Source organism: Pan paniscus, chromosome 4, assembly GCF_029289425.2.
Source record: "Pan paniscus chromosome 4, NHGRI_mPanPan1-v2.0_pri, whole genome shotgun sequence".
Taxonomy (NCBI): Eukaryota; Metazoa; Chordata; class Mammalia; order Primates; family Hominidae; genus Pan; species Pan paniscus.
This window is the reverse complement of record NC_073253.2, coordinates 90,064,009-90,085,018: the sequence shown is the minus strand read 5'-3', so window position 1 is coordinate 90,085,018 and position 21,010 is coordinate 90,064,009. Positions and strand designations below refer to the sequence as shown.

The window sequence follows — 21,010 nt, the reverse complement described above, 5'->3', positions numbered from 1 at the left end:
CATAAAGTGGCTTAACTGGTTGGAAAGCTGAGCATAAAAACATGGTTGAATTCTGCACAAAATGGATGTGGTTTGTCATCAAAATAGAAATGTCAGTAATTATTGCAAGCCATTTTGATCCAAGTAACTAGAAGAGAGGAGTAGATTTTCTAAACTTAAAAGCCCCAAATCATCAACATTAGCTACACACACACACACACACACACACACACACACACACACACACACACACACAATGAGTCATTCCAGCAGGTTTCTTCACAAGAAGGCATAGAACAGATGTCTGTAATTCCAGCACTTTGGGAGCCCGATGCAGGCAGATCACAAGGTCAGAAGTTCGAGACCGGCCTGGCCAATATGGTGAAACCCCGTCTCTACTAAAAATACAAAAATTAGCCGGGCGTGGTGGTGCATGCCTGTAGTCCCAGCTACTCTGGAGGCTGAGGCAGAAGAATTGCTGAACCCGGGAGTCAGAGGTTGCAGTGAGCCAAGATCGCACCACTGTACTCCAGCCTGGGTGACAGAGCAAGGCTCTGTCTCAAAAAAAAAAAAAAAAAAAAAAAAAAAAAGAATATTCAGAAGTGGAATACTTGTGCTTATGGCTCAATATTTCTTATTATAAAATAATAACCCAAGAACCTTAGTTCTGCAAATAGTCAAGAAGGAAGCTGGGACATATTTTAGATCAAATATATTGCAGGTTAAAGTATCTTTATGTAGGGAAAGTAAATAGAAATGTGTTGTTCTATAAATAGGATTTAGCAAGACAGGACCATTCCACATGAATTGATAAAATCAAATAACTGTCGAGAATTGCAGTTCATTTTTCAAAATGGTGAAGAAATATTTTTTAAAAATATATTTGCAGTGTGACACTTAAAAAAAAATCAAGTCTGCGACACAATGCTGAAAAATATCCTGTAATCTTTCCTCTTAGTGGAGCAAAATCTTAGTTTAAAGAGGAAGGAAGTTTGAGAGCTCCTTAGTGGTCAGTAGAGATCTGATTCTCCCCAGTTTTGCTCAAACTGAATATATAACAGGACAACACAACAGGATCTGAGCCAAACATTTCCACATAGATTAAGTTGTGTGTGTGTGCGTGTGTGTGTGTGTGTGTATGTATTTTCCTGTGGAAAATAATGCATTTGAACATTAGTCATTCTCTCGTTTTTCCTGCTGTCTGTCTCCACATTAACAAGACCAGGATGTACTTTTTTTTCTAGCCAGGATCTCATGTCCCACTAGGTTTGGGGAAGACAATTTTAACATACTTTTTAGGGCACGTTGTGGTTAGAATTGCTTTCAAGATACTACTGTTCATAAAAGGTGAGAGAAAGAACATTTTCATGTAGCCCCCGGGTGTTGAGATTCCCCATATCCTTAAGAATAAATCGGTCAATCATCAAGAGAATATGAAATCTCCTCAGGCTGTCTTCATTTTCACAACAGGCTCACCTCCCTGATCTAATAAATAGAACATTGACTCTATGGGAGGGCTATGCTTTTGAACTGCTCCTTGCGAAATTGATATTACTTCCTAACACCCAATAGTCCTAGGTATATGTCATGTGCAAACTTTCTATAAGAATCATTTTCACTAAAATAGTTTTAACAAGTCAACTTATTTTAAAACATAGCATTTTCCCTATCTCACCTGTATAGCCACAGAAAGAATTAACTGTCCTGTGGAATATGTAAAAAATAAAAGATAAAGTCTCCAAGATTAACCTGAGCACATATCATTCACTTTAAAAAAAAATGGAGGGGATGAACTAGAAGAATTTCTTTGGAGCCTGAACAAAAGAGGGGTGAACGGGTTATTAAAGATAGGCTGATGTTATTCTAATATCTTTATGGGAGACTTTCTATTCTATTGTGTCTTTTTTTCAATGAGCATCTTTTGGGAAGAATACACTTGCTTCCTTACAAGGTCAGAGCAGAGTAATTGTATAGACAGTGTTTTGTTTGTTTGTTTGTTTGTTTGTTTTACTTTACATTTATTCACATTTCACAGATTGTTACACTTCCTTGATGGGAGCATTCAAAAACTAATACAAGCTGAGATTATATTGTCTGACAATTCAAGTATTTTAGTTTTAGAAAACAATTTCCTATTTAAAGTAAAAAGCAAACAATTTATCCATCTGATTGCTAAGAAGTTTTACATCTCCATTACAATTGTGTCTGCATCAAAGGGAGAGTCCTTCATCCTCAGTATGATTGTTACTGGTTGAGAACATACAGTGGCCTGCGTTCTGAGTGCCTGATTGGAAAAGACCTCCCCATCATCTACCATACTACGGGACAAATCAGTATCTACTCAAATTCCCACTTCCAGAATGAGAGGACTCTTCAGGGGTTTAGGAGTTTGCAAAGCCTTCAAAATGTATTGTGCTTGAATTTTGACTCTTCTGAAATAGAACAACTGACAAATGCTCAAAAAACAAACTTGTTTAACTTTTACTGAAAAGGCTCTCAGTGAAAACTTGTTTTGAACTCTACTAGTAATGTAGAATATTAGTTTTTCTTCCCCTCCACACCAGAAAAGGTAGTTTGCTCTTTCTATTTTTTTTTTTTTTGGCATGCAGCACATATAAAATGTGATCTAGAATTGAAATTGTAAAATAGAATAATCATTTTAAAGAAAATCAGCCCATGAACAGTCAGACTTGTCCTTCCATGGAAAACATAATCTAAATTTCTTTAAAAACTGGCCATATTTTCAGTCTTTAATTTGAATAATGAAGATGGCATAACAAATTTTTTTGCTTACTAGGAATCCACAAAAGGATGGGATGGATATACAGGTTTTAAGAAAAAAAGGCCACTGGGATACTTAGTATTTGTCCAGATGCAAAACAATTTCAGAATAACAAAATACACACCTTGCTTTAGGCCACGTATATGATACACTTCATAGATTCTCAAACAAAAGATGAAAATTTCAGTCCACATTAAACATTTTAAAACATAATTTCTAATATTTTGTTAAAAATAAGTCAAACTAAAATAACGCATAAATTAGAATTACCTGTTAACATAGTGGGGAAAATAGGTAAGCCCTCCGGGAGCCCCGTGCCCCAAGTAAAAGACAAGAAGTTAAATTTTATAATGAAATCCACATATACTCAGACTCTTTACGCTAATAATCAAAGTGGAGACCAACCAGTTCCTAAAGCATAAAAGAGTGATTTTAAGAAAATATCACATTTTGAGTTATGGTATATTCATCACATTTTTCCCTGTAATTTTCAATTTAACAGTGATAGTCTTAGCAGCAAAAATTTGCTGGGAATGTTAGGAAAAAAGGAAGCCACACACACCCACTAATTTAAAAATATATAAACTATTTTTTACAGAAGGGGCAGGTTTAAAAGAAAATCCAATCATGATCTTTTCATGCCATTTTTTGTAAACTTTCCATACACACGCAGACGCTAACAAAGTACTGTGTCATATACACTGAAGTGTCCTAAAGATGCCTGTGAGCTGCTGATTCCAGCTGGTACCAGGGAAGCACGTGCGGCTAAGTTGCAACAAAGTTAAATTTGTTCCCCTTAGTTCTTCATCTTTTTAAAAGTTGAATAAACTTAACGTCAGTCGGGCAGCGCCAGTATTAACAGCATCAACCACTTGCTTACTATGATCATCTGCAACAAAAACTCACGTGCATTCTCCATTCTAAAAAGTCAATGTAAAAATAATGGCCACTTCCTCCCTAGGCGCCTACTATAGCTATGTCTGACAGCATCCTGTAACAGTACAAGCTCACCTCTCTCTGCACGGATTCATCCAAAGCCACACACTAGGCCAAATTCTCCCAGTGGAATCAAAACACTGAAAGTAGAGCAAGAACCTCATGACAACATTGGCCCAATCACACCTCAGGTACTTAGGAGTTCATCATATTCGATCATAAAATTGCTCCCGGCCCCAAACCTTACACCTCACGACTGTAGTTTTTAAAAAGCCACTGTACCGTCCGCAATTATTCAGACTACTCTTCTAAATGAGAATGCGCTACGCACTGAAGATCAGAACACACACACGTGAGCCCTTGGGCACTACCCTGAGCCTGTACACAAGATCAGCTGCTACTAGTCTCAAATGATTCATGAGGAATCAAAGTGGAAATTTAAACATTCAATTCTGTATCTCATTCATGTGCCCAGAGTCTTCAAAGAATGCTCGTGTTAGTTACCTGACAGCTCTGGAGAAGTGACATGGATATTCGTGTGCATAACCCCGGCTCCCTTCCAAACAGACATATGGAATCTTACTCTTAAAAAAGTAAAGATATTTCAGATATCAAATGTATAATACACTGCTGTCTAAAGTTAAAGGCAAAATTTACACACGATTTTCTCTTCCATTACCTTATTACATGTTTCCTAGTGAATTCACACGGCTCGGGTGTCAAAGCTCCCAGGCACATCACTTGGTCACAGTTTTCATATGCGTGGGGTTGATCATGGTACAAATGCCTATGAGCATCTTCTTTTTCTAGGATGGTCTCATTTGACTTTCATTTCGTAAGGGTTCACTCTCCATGGTGTAGATGATAAGCTACCACATTTGTGCTTTTAAACCCATTCCTGGCAATCCCCCTATATCTTCATTTTGTCTTTGGGGGATAAAGAAGTAACACTACCTCATGAATAGACACTACAAAGCCAAAAAACTCCTTCACAAGCTGTTCATTTCTTTTTAGAATGAAAATGCAGGTCCTGAATTCTCGTGAAGCAGCCCACAGGGTTACAGGCCAATGATTCGAACGCTGAGGTGAACACTTAGTACTCACATTTTAGCTTCAAAATAAAAATAAAGCAGAGGACAAATGCCTGTCACAGCGTCGCAGCCCGGTTCATTTGGTAACAACAAGTCTCACACGTCGGCTGAGCCCACCGGAGAGAAGCATACAGGCCAGCTTCCTTCTGAACACAGCCAGGCACCTGTTCAAAAGCCTCTCTGGTGATGGCGGTGGACCCCAAAACCCACGGGTTGGAAGAGCCTTTGGGAAAGCGAATTGATACCCTGATTGCAGTGCTTGAAGAAATCACTTAGGGTTAGTTTAATAAACGAACATTAAAAAATCTTCCAAAAATTGCATTCAAATGTATTTTACACTTTAGGCAGTTCTTAAGAAGGGAGAGTGCGGTTTCTTGACACTTAAAATTTAAAGGTTTTATTGGCCACATTAATCTTCCTCTCAAAAGTTTTAAGTTATCTATAAGTTCTTAGAATGTCAAAGAAGAGAAGAAAAACTAAGTCGAAGGGACGGTGGAAGAAGCAGCAACTTGGCAATAATTCCGCAGCTGACTTCGCGTGTTCAGGCATCCTTTTTCTCCAGTAAAATTTTGTGCAACTCGTCTGCATCCTCGCTGGTGTTTACCCGAATCAACATGGTGACTGGCATGGTGGCATTCTTCTCGTTAATTGGTGGATTTGGAACACAGACAATAAAAACGTTATTTTTCCCTGTTCGCGTACGTGGCATATTGGGTGGAATCAGAGCATTCAGCAATATGTTGCCTAAATTGGTGTCTGCCCGCACCAAAAGCTGTGTCTTCTGATTTGCTGTAGGTTTTAAATGCAGAGTACCTATGACTTTCTCTTTAAATTCATTATCTTTCTTGTAAAATAGTTTACACTTTTTGGAGTAAAAAGCATCTTCTTTTACTTCGGTAACTACTACTTTGGGTAGCTCATGATTCTCTTCTTCATCTCCACCTTTGCATTCACCACTGTCACCTTCCGCTTGGCCCTCCAATGGTTTAGTGCGAAATGGTGAAGAGACTGGTTTACTCTGGTAATATCTTTGCCAAATAAACTGTAGTTTCCAGGGGAGAATGAAAATCCAGTCAGGGGGACAGAGCTTAATGAGCCCAAAACAGAGCTATCAACTTTCTTGCCGAAATTAAATGAGGCACTTGTCGCTCCTAGTGATGATGGGTCCGTTTTCTTTTCAGATGCCAGCTCTACCTTCTTGTCAGGTGTATCTTCAGTTTTGTTGCCATGAAACAAAAACGCTGACTCTTGCTGTAATTTTGTTGAGCCAACAAGGGAAGGTGACCGTGTTTCAGCCGCAGCTTTGTTAGATTCACTTTCAGAATTCCTGCCACTGTTCCCGTGTTGCTGTTCAATGTTTGCTAAATATTTCTCATAGTCTTTAAAGATAGGTGTCAGATCACAAGAGGGGGTTTGTATTCACGTGCTTCACTATCCAATCCCGCACGGAGCAGTTCAAGACGGCCAACTGCTTGTGATAGGCATTTCTGACACAAGCTTTACTGGAAGCAAGGCCAGAGAAGGAGGGCTGCTGACTGTCCCCATTAGTTTTGGGATTTGAAACTTTTTTATCAACCAAGGCGGTAGGGCCATTTGCAGCAAGAGAACCAAAGGCTACCTTGGGCTCTGCCACTGCCTTTGCACTGGTGAAGGGAGGGGCGCTGGTTATGTTGTTTCCATTCGACAGTCCTTCCAAAGGCTTCCCTCCAGCACCACTACCAAATCCAGGAAACCGTCCTCCTCCAGAAGGTACCACTAAACCTTTAAAACTTTTAAAGCCTCCTCTACTGTCAGATTCGAATCCAACATTTCTGCGCTTTGCTTTCTTTATGGCTCTATTCTTCAAGACTTCCTCACTGGCCACAGAGAATGTTCCCACCTCTTCAGCTTCATCTTCTTGATCCCAATTCCTATCTGTCAGTTCCTTCTCGGCATTTCTTTTGGCCATGTTTTCGAACCTCCTCAGCGGCCGCCGCTGCACTCGCTGGGTCTTGCTTGGGTGCCGCGAAACCCGGGGCGCAGCAGCGCAGGGGTCTCGAGCGGCTGGTGGTCGCGGGGCTGAGCGCGCTCGGCCGCTTCCGGTCCTGCGCTGCGGGCCTCAGAGGACTTGGTGCTCGGCAAACCCAGAGACTCAAACACTATGTCCGGGGGGTGGGGGAAGCGGCGCGGGGGAGATCCTCACGCTGTGTTCGGCAGTGAGGCGGCGAGAGCGCGCCGGTTCAGCCGGAGACCGCTGTGGGAACCGCGCTGAACACGCTTTGGGCGGCCATTTTGTAACTCGAATCTACCCTCAAAATCAATTCGAAAAAAAGGGAGGCAAGAAACGCCCCTACAGTGTTCTGAACTGGGTTGAACACACAAAGGATGCTAAAATTTTCCACTTGTATACAGGTACCTATATTAAAACTTCAACTTATTTCAATCCATCATATTTACATTTCTATTTTATTATATGCTGGATAATGTGTTTAATATATTACTGTAGCTGCATATATATACAATTTATCATAACAATATAGACATGTTTTGAGGAACATGTTAAATCGTTTGCTGAGTAAAAGAGATAGTGCGATCAGAACTTTTGAAGACTTCTACACACAGCCTTGCTTCCTCAAATTCTATCCAGACAAATGCTAATTCTGGTTTTAGTTTTATCAGGCCATGAGGATCAAAACATAAAGGAAAATACATAGAAAATGCTTCAATATAAATTACTCTGTTTCATTCTGTGTTATGACTTTACAGCATTTTGGTGTTATGTTCATCCTCTATGAGATCACAGTCCTATTCAATAGCAGGTTTTTTCATATTTCCAATATACTCTACAGAAAAATAATTGTTGGTAACATTAATGTTGTTAATATTATTGCTAAGAATATTCTTTAGAAATTGCTTAGCCCAGAAAATCCCGAACTCAAAGTAGCCTTTTTCATAGAGTCATTTTTTTGCTTTTGTCTCCGTAATCCACCATCCTTCCCTATACTCTTGGCTTTTAATACTCTGCCGATAGGATTTGCCTCAACAAATGGCTGCATATGTTAATCATACTCTTTAACTCACTAATAAACTACTTTGATACTTGAATAAATTGAAATTTAAATAAGCATTTTATTAAATCAAATGTAATGTTTGTATTGAGACAGTTCTAACTGGGGACATAGTTAAACCGTTAGTCCCTCAAATTTTTTGGTCTGGAAGACTTTCCAGAGTCCTGCTAAGGGGAAATCACAAAGGTATGTTTTTAACAGTGAGGGTTAAAATCTCTGTTAATGCGTCTATTTTTCCCTATATGGAAAACACAAAGATCAGTGATTGATATATTACTTTCCGTATTTATTATGGAATAATTTATTGATTTAATTTGTTTAATAATTTATGATTTAATACATGTGATAATTTACTTATTATGGTATAATCAAATGTGTTGAATAACTTGAAATAATTCTCAATGAATTTATGCCATAGTTATAGGAAAAAATAACATTTAAATCATTCAAATAGAAATTCTACTCAATATATATTTACCAACTGTGATATCTTATGAGGAAAATACAGGACATATTAAGATGTGACAGTCTCGGAAATGAGGGATAGCCTCCTGAAATATTATTGGCTTAGATGGGATAAATTATATAATATAATGAGATCTAAGGCAGTATGTACATGGCAACTTAGAGAGAGAGAAAGCCAGTGTGGTTGCAGAGCAAATTCAGGAAGTACAGAATGAGATGAGATCTTTTATTCTAAGAGCAATGGATATTCATTGAGGAAATTTTGGCAGGGGATGACACCAATAGATTTTTTTTTTTAAATAACATTTTGGGCTTTAGCATTGAGAATGGATCTTAGAGGGCAGAGTAGATGTGGGGAGACATGTTAGTAGCCTATGGAGTAGTTAGGGGAAGACAATAGATTTACCTTAGATATTTTGTCAACAAGAGACATATAACATTTAATATGCTTTTTGCGGATTTTTCTGTCACATCAAAGAAAACTAAACTCTAAACAATATGAATTAAAGTTAGAACAGCACTAGAGAAGACATGAATTCACACATGTTAAAAAGAAGAAGCAGTGCCTTAGGAGATTAAAGTGGACTGCTTCCATTGTGTTTCACTGGCATGCATTGCCTACCATCTGGAGGGTAAAAATTAGTTGGAAAATAGAACCTGAAATGGAATTAAACAATATTTCATTTCCCTTGATATTTATTTTCAGATTAAGCATCAATATCCCAAGTCATAGCCAAGATATAAAATACAGTGTGATTATTGTGTGATTATTATTAAAAACTCTTCCTAATATGTCTCTAAAACTTACAAAATATTTCTGTTTATGGCAGAGTCTCAGCTGACACAGGGTCTAATATTATTAGTCTTAGTTTGTTTTACAATGGTCACTTTTAGTCCTTCATTAACCTTAAACATTTATATTTTCACATATATGAACATTAATGCAAACAATTTAATTTAGAAACAGGAACATTTGTTTTTATTGTTGTTAGCTAAATTGTGTTTTTAAGATTAAAAACTGCACATTAGAATGAAAATATTTTTCCCCAAAGCAGCATATTATTTGCCTCTTTGAATACTACTGCTTTTTTTTTTTTTTTTTTTTTTTTACTGGTTTTCAACCCATATTTGATAGCAAACTCTTTAGAGTTTAAATTTGTTAAATTGCAATGGGTGGAAAGTCAATATGAAAATTCTTGTTCTACTTCTAAAACATTTTTGTTAAACTGATAAGAATAGATACTAACACTTGATCGTAGCCAAAAGGCTGAGGGTGGTGGCTCACGACTGTAATCCCAGCACTTTGGGAGGCCGAGGTGGGTAGATTGCCTGAGCTCAGGAGTTCAAGACCAGCCTGGGCAACACGGTGAAACCCCATCTCTACTAAAATACAAAAAATTAGCCGGGAGTGGCGGCAGGTGCCTGTACTCCCAGCTACTTGGGAGGCTGAGGTAGGAGAATCGCTTGAACCCGGGAGGGGGAGGTTGCAGTGAGTGGAGATCGTGCCACTGGACTCTAGCCTGGCCAACAGGGCGAGACTCAGTCAAAAAAAAAAAAAAATTCTGTGTGAAAACAAAAACAGAGAGGTGAAGTAGTTGCATTGATTTAATAGGGTTGAGAAATGGTGAGAATAGATAAATGATGATAAAAGAACCTACTAAGTTATTAAGGTAAACAAGCATTAGAAATCAAGCAAGGAAGTTGCCAAAACATTACATGTTTATCATCTTTCTTCTAAATCATTAAGTTCCAAGAATTTGGTAGGCAATGACCTAACTCATTTCATTTTTAAATGGCTGTATCTATGCCACATTGAAAACCAAGGTCAGATATACCTAGATATAGACAATTATGTGGCATTTTCTCTATCATCTGGCATTTTGTTGTATGTAAAACTCAAAGACTCAGTGATTACAGATACCCCTTTAATCGTATAAGGTTTTGATTTTCGTACATTAGAGCACTAAAATTGGGGTATTTATTTATTTTATTTACACTGGATAGAGGATTGGCTCTAATCATAAATGTTAAACCAAATAGTGTAGAATACTGGGAATTATAATAAGAAAACTAAACACACATGTACACACATCGACATGCGTATGTGAGGTAGCTGCTCTGGGAAAAATTTCTTATGCTTAACATCATACTGACAGATCACACTGCTACTGTTCTATCTCATACAAGTTATAGAGAAAATTGTCTTGTTTCACTCTCGAGGGAGGAAGAAACAGAGAAGCATGTGGGATTTTGCTTTGGCAAATATATTTCCTCCCTTTTTCTTTTCATTTATGCCTCTTCACCTAATGCAAGCCTAGTTCAGAATATTAATTGTCTAAATAGGCTAGAAACATCTATGCCCTCGTCCCCATGGCACACTGTCTTAAAAATAACATGTCCAAAGAATCAGAAAATTTAATTGGTCCTCTTGGTACTAACAACAATAACAAAAGAGAATATAGATTAAAATAATTTTAAGAAAAAAACACATAAATTTAAAACCCACATGTGACATGATAATTTAATTGTAAGAATGATCCTTGGAAATACGTTTTTTCCTATCAGATGATAACTGAAGACAGTTACTGCTGCCTAACTTGTTCAAAAAACAAACAAAAAGAAATGTAGGCTAGTTAACATATCACTACATAATGGACATGTGACAGATTTTAGCGGAGCATAAATATCTCCAGCCATTTTTTGGAAGCAATTATAGTCAACTCATATTGAGATTTCTTCATTTACTTTGAGGACATCATAGCTGTGTAGCAAATGATTTTAAAATATGTAGTCAGTGTTTGTTTTACTACTGTTATTAATTTCACATGCATCTGCATATATAGCCATTGTCAAATTGACAGAGTTCTGTCTCTATACTTTTTGTATCTTTACTTTCAGTTTCAGAAAAAAATTAAAATGTTTCTTTTGTTTCACCGAATTCTAGTATTTCTAAGTTGCTATCCCTTTATTAAACACATAAAAAAATCTCACTAATAGTTTTTTTCACTGTGTGTCCCCTGATATGGCACAGTGAAAGGAATATGGGTTCTGAAGCCAAAAAAACCTAGTTGTGAATTGTGATGCTGTTAGTTAATATTCTGCAAATTGAGGAAGGTGTCTGTTTCAATAAATTCAATAACTGAATGTTTAATGGAATACATTAAAATAGTGGGTGTTCTACGAGGTTTAACTCATTTTTCTCCTTTATTTTCCAGTAATGATGTTTAAATGACTTATTTCTAAAAACAAACCAGGTCAGAAAACTTCAATCTTATCTTAACACAGCTTTAATTTAATAATGTAAAATATATCTGTGTTGTTTTATTTTTAAACTCCACAAGCATATAGACTGTACTTGTCTCCATGCCCCATTTACCATTATCACTAGTTTGTAATCCACATTTTATCTTTGCTTTAATTGGGGGAAATATACCTAGAAACACACATTAAAATATAAAATAGTGATTAAGAACAGACCAGAATTCTGCAGCCAGAATGTCTGGTTCAAATTCTGTCTCTGCAATTTGTTGGTCATGTGACCTCAGGGTTTTTTACTCGCTCATTATGTCTCATCTGTAATAAAGAGTCTAAAAGTGAGATGAGTTCATATTTATATGTCTTAAAGTGGGGTCTGACCGGTGTAAGTGTTGATTGCATGTTAGATATTATTATAAGCCAATTCCATTAACATTTTCTCCCTCATTCAACTTGTTTTAGTATTTGACATGCTGTGCCACTTACTTCTAGAAACACTTCTTTGTAAGATACATTGAATGCATTGTCCACATTGTTCTTTCTTCTTTTCTGACTACTGGATTGCTCTTCCTCATTGCAACACCAACTGCAATCTGTCATTGCTGTTTTTCTGGTCTCTCTGAATTGTCATGCCCTCAGTAAATCCCCATTCTGCAACTTTATCTATAAATTCTGTCCAGTAACAACCAAATATATATCCCAGCCACTTTATGAGTCTTCAATCCCTATATTAATAACAACATTAAAAAGATCATCCTTGAATAGTTTAGAAAAGTTATTAAATTCACCAGACAATGAATTCAATATTGTATACACCCCTGACCCTTAAAAAACAAAACAAAACGAAACAAAAACAAACAAAAAAAAGCCTTTCTAACTGGAAAGTCAGGAAACAACAGATGCTGGAGAGGATGTGGAGAAATAGGAACGCTTTTACACTTTTGGTGGGAGGGTAAATTAGTTCAACCATTGTGGAAGACAGTGTGGCGATTTCTCCAGCGTCTAGAACTAGAAATACCATTTGACCCAGCAATCCCATTACTGGGTATATACCCAAAGGATTATAAATCATTCTACTATAAAGACACATGAGCATGTATGTTTATTGTGGCACTATTCACAATAGCAAAGATTTGGAACCAACCCAAACGTCCATCAATGATAGACTAGATAAAGAAAATGTGGCACATATACACATGGAATACTATGCAGCCATAAAAAAGGATAAGTTCATGTCCTTTGCAGGGACATGGATGAAGGTGGAAACCATCCTTCTCAGCAAACTATCGCTAGAACAGAAAACGAAACACCACATGTTCTCGCTCATAAGTGAGAGCTGAACAATGAGAACACAGGGACACAGGAAGGGGAACATCACACACTGGGCCTGTCAGAGGATGGGGGGCTAGGAGAGGGATAGCATTAGGAGAAATTCCTAATGTAGATGATGAGTTGATGGGTGCAGCAAACCATCATGACACGTGTATACCTATGTAACAAAACTGCGCTTTCTGTGCATGAACCCCAGAACTTAAAGTATAATAATATAAACAAATTATTGTATGATAGTCCATTATTTTCACATGCTATCAAACACTATTTTTAACATTTTGAAAAAAAAAAGCCTTTCACCAGTCTCACATTTCTTTGAAGGAGTCTTACTCCATCGTAGAAGCTGAGGAAATACTTCTATTTCCCTATTTGCTGAGCACATGGCAGGATTACATCCACCCACACTCCCTTGCATATGGGTTCCTTTTGCATGGTGGGTACAATTAGCCATATTCAATGAGTTTTGAGTGGATGCGCCATGTTATATCTAATTGTCAGTATTCTTTTTCCCTCTGTCACAGCAACTGTCAACTCACAAGATAATGGCTGCTTCATTAGCTTAGCTAATAACAAAATAGGAAACAAAGTCCTCAGCTAACACAGTGAATGTATGATGAGCAGGATACAAACATTTATTGTAATCAGCCATGAAAACTGTAAGGTTGTTTCTGCAGTATAACCTAACTTACCCTGACCCTACCTTGACTTTCTTTCATTCCTTTCTCATTGTTAACTTCTGTAATTAATTAAATGAGCAAGATAATACATTATGGCTTCCTTTTAAATTAAAAATTTTAATGTTAAAAGCAGATAAAAAATAGAAGACAAAAAGTCACCATAAGGGGACTATGTCTGTTCATTTTTACCACTTATTAGGTTCTCGGCATTTGGATGAAGAAATGATGCTTTGCTCAGCTGTTCATTCCTACAGACGCCATGCAGCACCTGCTGATTTATAACTCCCAAACCTACTGTGCCTAATGCTGTCCCACTCATATACCACATTTTAGCCCTTCCTTGAAAACTGCCCAGGTCTTTCTACAGTTTGCCATGTCAAAGCCAAAGTCTTCTGTGTGACTACTAATTTTTTAATAATTTGATCAAAATTCATATCATTATACTCCCCAACTTACAATATTTATTAGTCCTAAAGATAGTTTAGAAGACCCTTAGAAAATCTATTACTATTTTTCAAATTTCCTCTTTTTATTACCCAAATCTGAAGGCTATTCACCATAGTTTTTCCTGTTTCTAAATTTAAGCCATTTTCCTGTCATTTGTATTCTCTTCTTTTTAATCAATTCTTTCTTATTAATTTTTTATTTCTTTAAATCCCCCCAATTATATGAATAATTATAATCTGCAGTGCTAGAACAATCTTTGAATAGCAGGTGCTTAAAACAATGGTTGAGAAAATGAATTAATCCTATTTTTTCAGGAGGTTATAGTTACACATGCAATGGATACGCTCTTGGTAAATAACAAGGATAAATAATTTTGTGTTGATAAAACAATTCCCTGCTTAACTTCAATGACATGAAAAAAGTTTACAATTGAAGTCATGGTTATTAGTTATGCAGTCAATAGGTTTTTCAGGTATCAGAGTTGTTAATTGGGTATTTTAAAATGTTTCCTATTATTTATGTTGCTTCACTGAACAAAAACCTTTTGTCCTTAAATGAGATGGTTCTCATTCTGTCATTTCTCTTTCTACTGACTTCCCCTTCTTCTATAACACTAGTGCCAGAACTGGGATAGAAACTGATTTTTTTGTCATTTGATTTGGTTAGTTTCAAGTAAATTTGATCTTCATTTCTTTTCTGAAATTAAAACATCTTTATTGTTTATGTTTTTTCTCAACCACATATCTGATGTAAACCTGTATTAAAAATAGACTCAATAAAGTACTCCACTGACTTTAACATAAAATTTTTGAAGATTAGATTTGTGCTGCAATTGTTTATTATGTAAACAGAGCATGCTTAACAATCAGGTTTTCAGGAAAATAGTGTCAAACAGCCCCCGAAAGAGATTATGAGAGAAGTTTGTAGCAATATGGCTGTTATCTGAGTGCCTCCTTTTAGAGATGAAATGAGGGACAGTGCACAGTTAGAACATGGCTTGATATCCTATTTCTCTATGTGTGTGGATGTATATATCTGAAAAAAACTAGATATATGAATTTGTAGTTTACAGTTTTACACACATACATCTATTATGCACACAATCATACACACATATGCATACACCTACGTGTAATTATCTTTCAAATTTCCTTGGGTAATATTATGTACTCAAAGAAGGGGACCAACATATACATTGCTGCCAAAATACGAGTTACATATTTTCACAGGCACTCTGATGTATCCCTACTTACTTACTTTTTTTTTGTCTTTAAGATAATGAATCTTAACTTACTTGGGATAATGAGTGTATTTAACAATGTGATAGAATATGCAAATCCTCTTAAAAATTTACATACAATTTATGTACAATTTCTAGGATTCTTGGATACTTTGTAGCAAAACCATAGGTGTCATATATAGAACCTTTATTATTGCCTAAAATTATACTTAATCATTATATTTTGTTTTAATATTGTTTGACTCCATTAACTTGAAATTCAAGAATTTGAGTTTCTGTGTTAGCTTTGCTACCAGGAAGGTGTATGGCCTTAGGCTCACTAAAGTCTGAGGTTCTTCAACTAAAGAAAATAATAACCAAGATATTCTACATAAACTCCAGTACAAAGTGCCCACTATAGTTATAAATTATCTGTCTTCTTTAACATTTCCTTTCACCATATACATTTGAGCCATCCACTCATTTCTCTTCTTTCTCCTGCATGTACCTTAAGGGAGGAATTGCTGATTTAAAAAATTTCAATTCAGTCACATCAGCTTAGATGAAAATGAGTGAAAGAACTAACTACTTTGGGGTATCTGTGGGTATGCATCTAGGTTATTGATAAAGGATCTGTGGTATTTTGCCTACTAAGAACTACTAGCATGGACCCCATTAGTTTTTGAGCATAGCGCTCATTTGCTCAGAGCTTAAGCTTATTTGATAGATGGGAATATTAAGAAATATGTGCTACCACTTTTTTAAAAGCCTAAGTATACACATCATAAATTCTTTTCTATATTGACGTTTTTATTAACGCATACCCTCTCTGAATGTATTAAGTTGAATTCTACAAACTAATACATAAATACACAAAACAGTCAATAATCATCTAAAGATTTCTAGATGAATGTATACAAAAAAGATGAGAAATTTATTAAAGAATAAGTATTTCACAATGTCATTCTTCATAAATAATGTTTATTCCCTTCACAATCAAATGTGAAGTATAGAACAATTATTTACCTAAAATAGTAGCCACTGTGTTAATGTCAGCAGTGTTTACTAATTTGACAGTAGATCAAGAATAGAGTTTTATAAACGGTTGCAAAAAATATCACTGCGCTTATATGCATAATTATTTTTATCAATAATATGTTTAGGAACAAACAAAAAAAAGTAACAAGATTCACTTGCATGTCTCCTCCCATCTCTGTTAAAGACACTACCATCTACCCAATTTCTCAAGCAAAGAATCTAGGAGTAGCTCATAATTTGTTTCTTTCTGTCACTCTCCTGGTTTCTGCTGGCTTTATTTCCAAACTCTATCATAAATCCATACAACGCTACTCTTCATTGCTTCTAGCTCAGTGTTCTATCATCATTTGCAATAGCCTCCTAATTGTCTCTCTGATCCAGCCTTGTTCTACCTAAAATCCATTCTCCAGGCCTTTGCCAATGGTCTTCTAGAAGAAAAAAAGTGACATTATTGTATTCTCTTGCTTTGTGCTTAGTATTCTAATTAATATCATGGAGTCCTGAAACTCTATGCTAAATCCTATAGTGTAAAAGCTCAACTTTTAACAAGGGCCTACTGAGCTCTCTATGATCTGCCTTCTGCATCCTTTTTCGACTTCACCTCTTACCAATCTCCCTCCAACTCACTATACTGCACTTGGCAACTTGCTTCTCCAAAATATGCTTAAGGTCATTCCCACATTGTGGATTTTGCACTTGCAATTAGTTCACTGTGCTTCTAACACTCATCCTCTAGATCTGTATTTGATTGACATCTTTTCATAATTTAAGTCTCACAAAGGCTACTTTGATAACCAGTAATTCTAGATCATAGCTCCATCTTATGTGGCTGTATGGGCATGTACTTATCACTTATGATTAAACATTATCTTATTTTTGGTTTGTCTACTGTTTGTCTCTCTGACTCCGACAAGAATGTAATTTCCTCAAGTGCAGATTTTGTTTTTCATGACTTCATTCCTAGAACTAAGAATAGTGCCTGTCACATATTAGGGTCTCAATGAATACTTGCCTAATGACTAAACTCTAGACAAGCATGACACGATCAAAACAACAATTAAAATAGAAGACAGCATTAATCCTGACTCTTCTAACTAGCAGTGTGAGCTTTGGCAAGACATACAAACTCTAAGGATTAATTTTTGTTTTCAATAAGATGAGAAGAAGCTTTCAAGATTTAATACACTTCCAGTATATAATGATAACTTTTTATTCATTTTGAAAACTGTTAAATCCATGAGTTTAAATATTGTTTGATTGTGATGTGACTGGGAATTTATAAATTTGTGTAAATGACATTATCGATGTGGAAAGTGACTCTAAAAGCCAGAAAAATGATGTTGAGAAACAGCTGAAACTTGAAATTTAAGATCTCTTATTATCACATAATATTTAAGTGATTATAATATTGTGGTTGCAAGTAGATATTCTAATATTATTGTATTCAGATTACTCCAGTCCTGGCTAGTGATGATCTTCTTAAAAATATAAATTCTACATTGCAGAATGCACATAATTATTTAAACTTAGTGAAAACACAGTTGTAATTGAGGCAGTGCTATTCTGAATAGAAAGCTGTCAAGTTTATTACGTTTGAATTAATTGAAAATTATTTGGCTTTGTAATGAGATAAGCCACTAATTAGAGCCTCACATTTAACTTGGAAATGATATGCATTTTGACCTTGGAGAAGAAAGAAGACAACAGAAAGGAGATGGTAGAAGAGAGATATGATAGTAAAGACAGTTATAGAAGGGGAAAAAGGAGAGTAGTCTAAATAGTATTTTAGTTATTGTTTATTTATTAGCATTTACAGATAATTTTTCTTTTTACAAAATACACATGATTATTTACCAGTGTTCTGCCTTGAAAAGACTATTAAGCAAGTTTTATGATGTACCATATGTTCATTACTGGATATTTTATGCACTCAATTGTATTTCCTATTCAAGATTTTGATGACCCATTTTATTTTGAGAATGGTAGAGTTTTCATAAAGATAAAAACATAAGGAATCAGAAGGGAGCCACAGATTTAATGAAAAGAGAATAAAACCAAGGCTTATACAGAAAAATTAATATTTTATTAATCATAAAAAATAAATTGTTAACCTACCATTTTTGTTCAAGATGTACTATTATAAATCAATTAAACTTTTTGCTTTTGTCTTTAGAATTTTATCTTTTTTTTGAGAAGCATATATTCCTACAATAAATGTCCAGGCACATCTTTAAATTTCAGCAAATGTCAGAGCAGAACAAATTCTAGGTAAAGCATAAGTCTTTGCTGACAGCTGTGTAAAGAAGCATTTATTTAAATGCAATTTCATATTCTTTGACTTGGAAGAAAAATTGAGTTCATGCCAAAATGAAGGCACCTGTTTTAAAAGTTTATATTAGAGGATAAATCTTTATTTGTTGTAGTTTCTCCATCTTAAAAAGACATGTTATTATTTCTGTGCTCTGGCTTTTGAAGAGAAACAATTCAATATTATATATTTGTAAGTTAAATATTACATGTTATACTTTCAGTAGTACACATATCTATATGGGGGCAAAATCATCTTTCATTGTTTTACATAAACAATTTCCAAAAGAATGTACTTAACTGAGATAGTCATGTGCTTTGAATAATAAGCCTAATAGTAGTTGAAATTATCTTTGACTAATGCTTACAAATTACGTTCAACATAAGCTTTTATGCATATATCGAAATTATAATCTTGGATGACAATAACACATTTTAGTTACTATAAAATATGAGATGATTATGTTGATCATGTGACATGGTCTAAATTTTGCAGTTGATAAGCGTTATAGTTACTCACAAACGTAAACATCCTCCCAGAGGGATGATTAGCATGGTTGCAAGTCCCTAGTGTTTCAGGAAATGTTCTGAGAACTTCTAGCCCCATGCAATGTTGTACTAAAAAATAAAACAAAATTACTTCGATGTTCAACTAATTTTGTAAACTGCTGCATAGTATATTCTCTACTTGGACTTTAAAATACAAAGTAGTTTATTAATGTCATTGAAAATACTGGAGTAATGAAAACTATATAGTTTTTGCTCCAGAACTTGTACAACTTTATTGAGCATGGAGGTGCTATTATGTTTTGTTTGAATTGTTGCATTTTGTAACATCTATTAGCACCTGGTGGAACACTATGGACCTCTGGGAAATGCTGATCTAACTTAAAGTGAGAAATGGAAAATTCAAGGTTATAGAAGAGAAATAAGTCACAGGATCTTTATTTTAGGTTTATTTTTATTGTTTGTCATTTCTTTTTACTCTACCAAAGTGGGAGTTTATTTACAAACTCCCAAAAAAGTTACTGGCACTTGTGTGTAAAAAAGACTATTGTCCGAAGATGTCACTAAGATTATAAAGCAGTAAAACCTCTCTAAAGTGCCTGGTGTAGTTTGGATCTGTGTCCCCAACAAAATCTCATGTAGAACTGTAGTCCTAGTTTTGGAGGTGGGGCCTTGTGGGAGGTGATGGGATCATGGGGGTGGGGCTCTCATGAATGATTTAGTACCATGCCCTGTTGGTACTGTATAGTGAGCAAGTTCTCAGGAGATCTGCTTGTTTAAACGTGTGTGGGGCCTCCTCCCTTGTTGTCTCTTCCTCCTGCTCCCATTATGTAAGAAGTGTCAGCTTCCCCTTCACCTTCTGCCATGACTGTGAGTTTCCTGAGGCCTCCCCAGAAGCCAAGCAGATGGTGACGATGGTGACATGTTTTATTTACAGCCTGCAGAGCCATGAGCCAATTAAATCTCTTTTCTTTTTTTTAAAATTATACTTTAAGTTCTAGGGTACATATGCACAATGTGCAGGTTTCTTACATATGTATACAGGCAAATCTCTTTTCTTTATAAATTACCCCATCTCAGTTATTCCTTTATAGCAGTGTGAGAACAAACTAATTCAGCACCTTTCCAACATCAGATTTTCTGTCTATTTCCTACAAGGTTCCCTCTCCACCCATGGCATCCAGACTCTAGAAAAACTCTTACTGTGCCCTAGGCTGCTCTACTTGGATTAGGACCCCACAGTCTGGACCCCAGTCTACTTGTTCATCTCATGAAAATGGATCTTTTTTATCACTTCCTCACGATCCTGCTATCATTTTCTGACTTCTAACCATCATATTGACTTCATCTGTCATTAAGACACACAGTACTTTTTCTGTCATTTCTTTGCTAGAGATCCCCAATTATTTCCCTTTGGTCAGATGGAGTGCAGATATGCTAACCTGGCACTTGAAGCTCACCCTGTTTTACCAACCTTCTACTATTTTATTTTTGGTGATCTGTGATTAAGTTAAAACCAAATTACGAGTTTTTTTCCAAATATATTTGCTTGTTTTCTCCCTTCTATACCTTTTTGATTCAATTTCAAACCTATCACTGGACACTTCTCACACTTCAAAACTCAATATGAAGGCTGACTCTTCCATAAGCCTCCCTGTATTCGTTACTTCTCTTATAAAACTCCTCTATTTTTATATTTTATATTCATATTTGCTGTATTTTAGATACGTTTTCATATTTTCCTGTGAATAGATCAAAGTTAACACATTATTTGTTTCAGATAAATTGCATTTTTAGGGATTTAGCTTGCATAACCACAAAACATGTTAATCTTGATGAATTCACATGGCAGACAAGAGTGTCGAATTAAAATTTGAGGTACATGTAGCTACTCAGCCTCTTTCAGCTTTCATACCCAGATCTCATAA

General features: G+C 35.8%; 1 protein-coding gene and 1 pseudogene across 1 annotated transcript in view; both read right to left on the bottom strand.

Moving 5' to 3' along the window:
- Positions 1 to 21,010, bottom strand: part of CDH18 (cadherin 18) — a 1,104,671-nt gene that overhangs the window by 825,626 nt on the left and 258,035 nt on the right. The window lies entirely within an intron of this gene.
- Positions 5,225 to 6,736, bottom strand: LOC117980331 (nuclear pore complex protein Nup50-like; annotated as a pseudogene).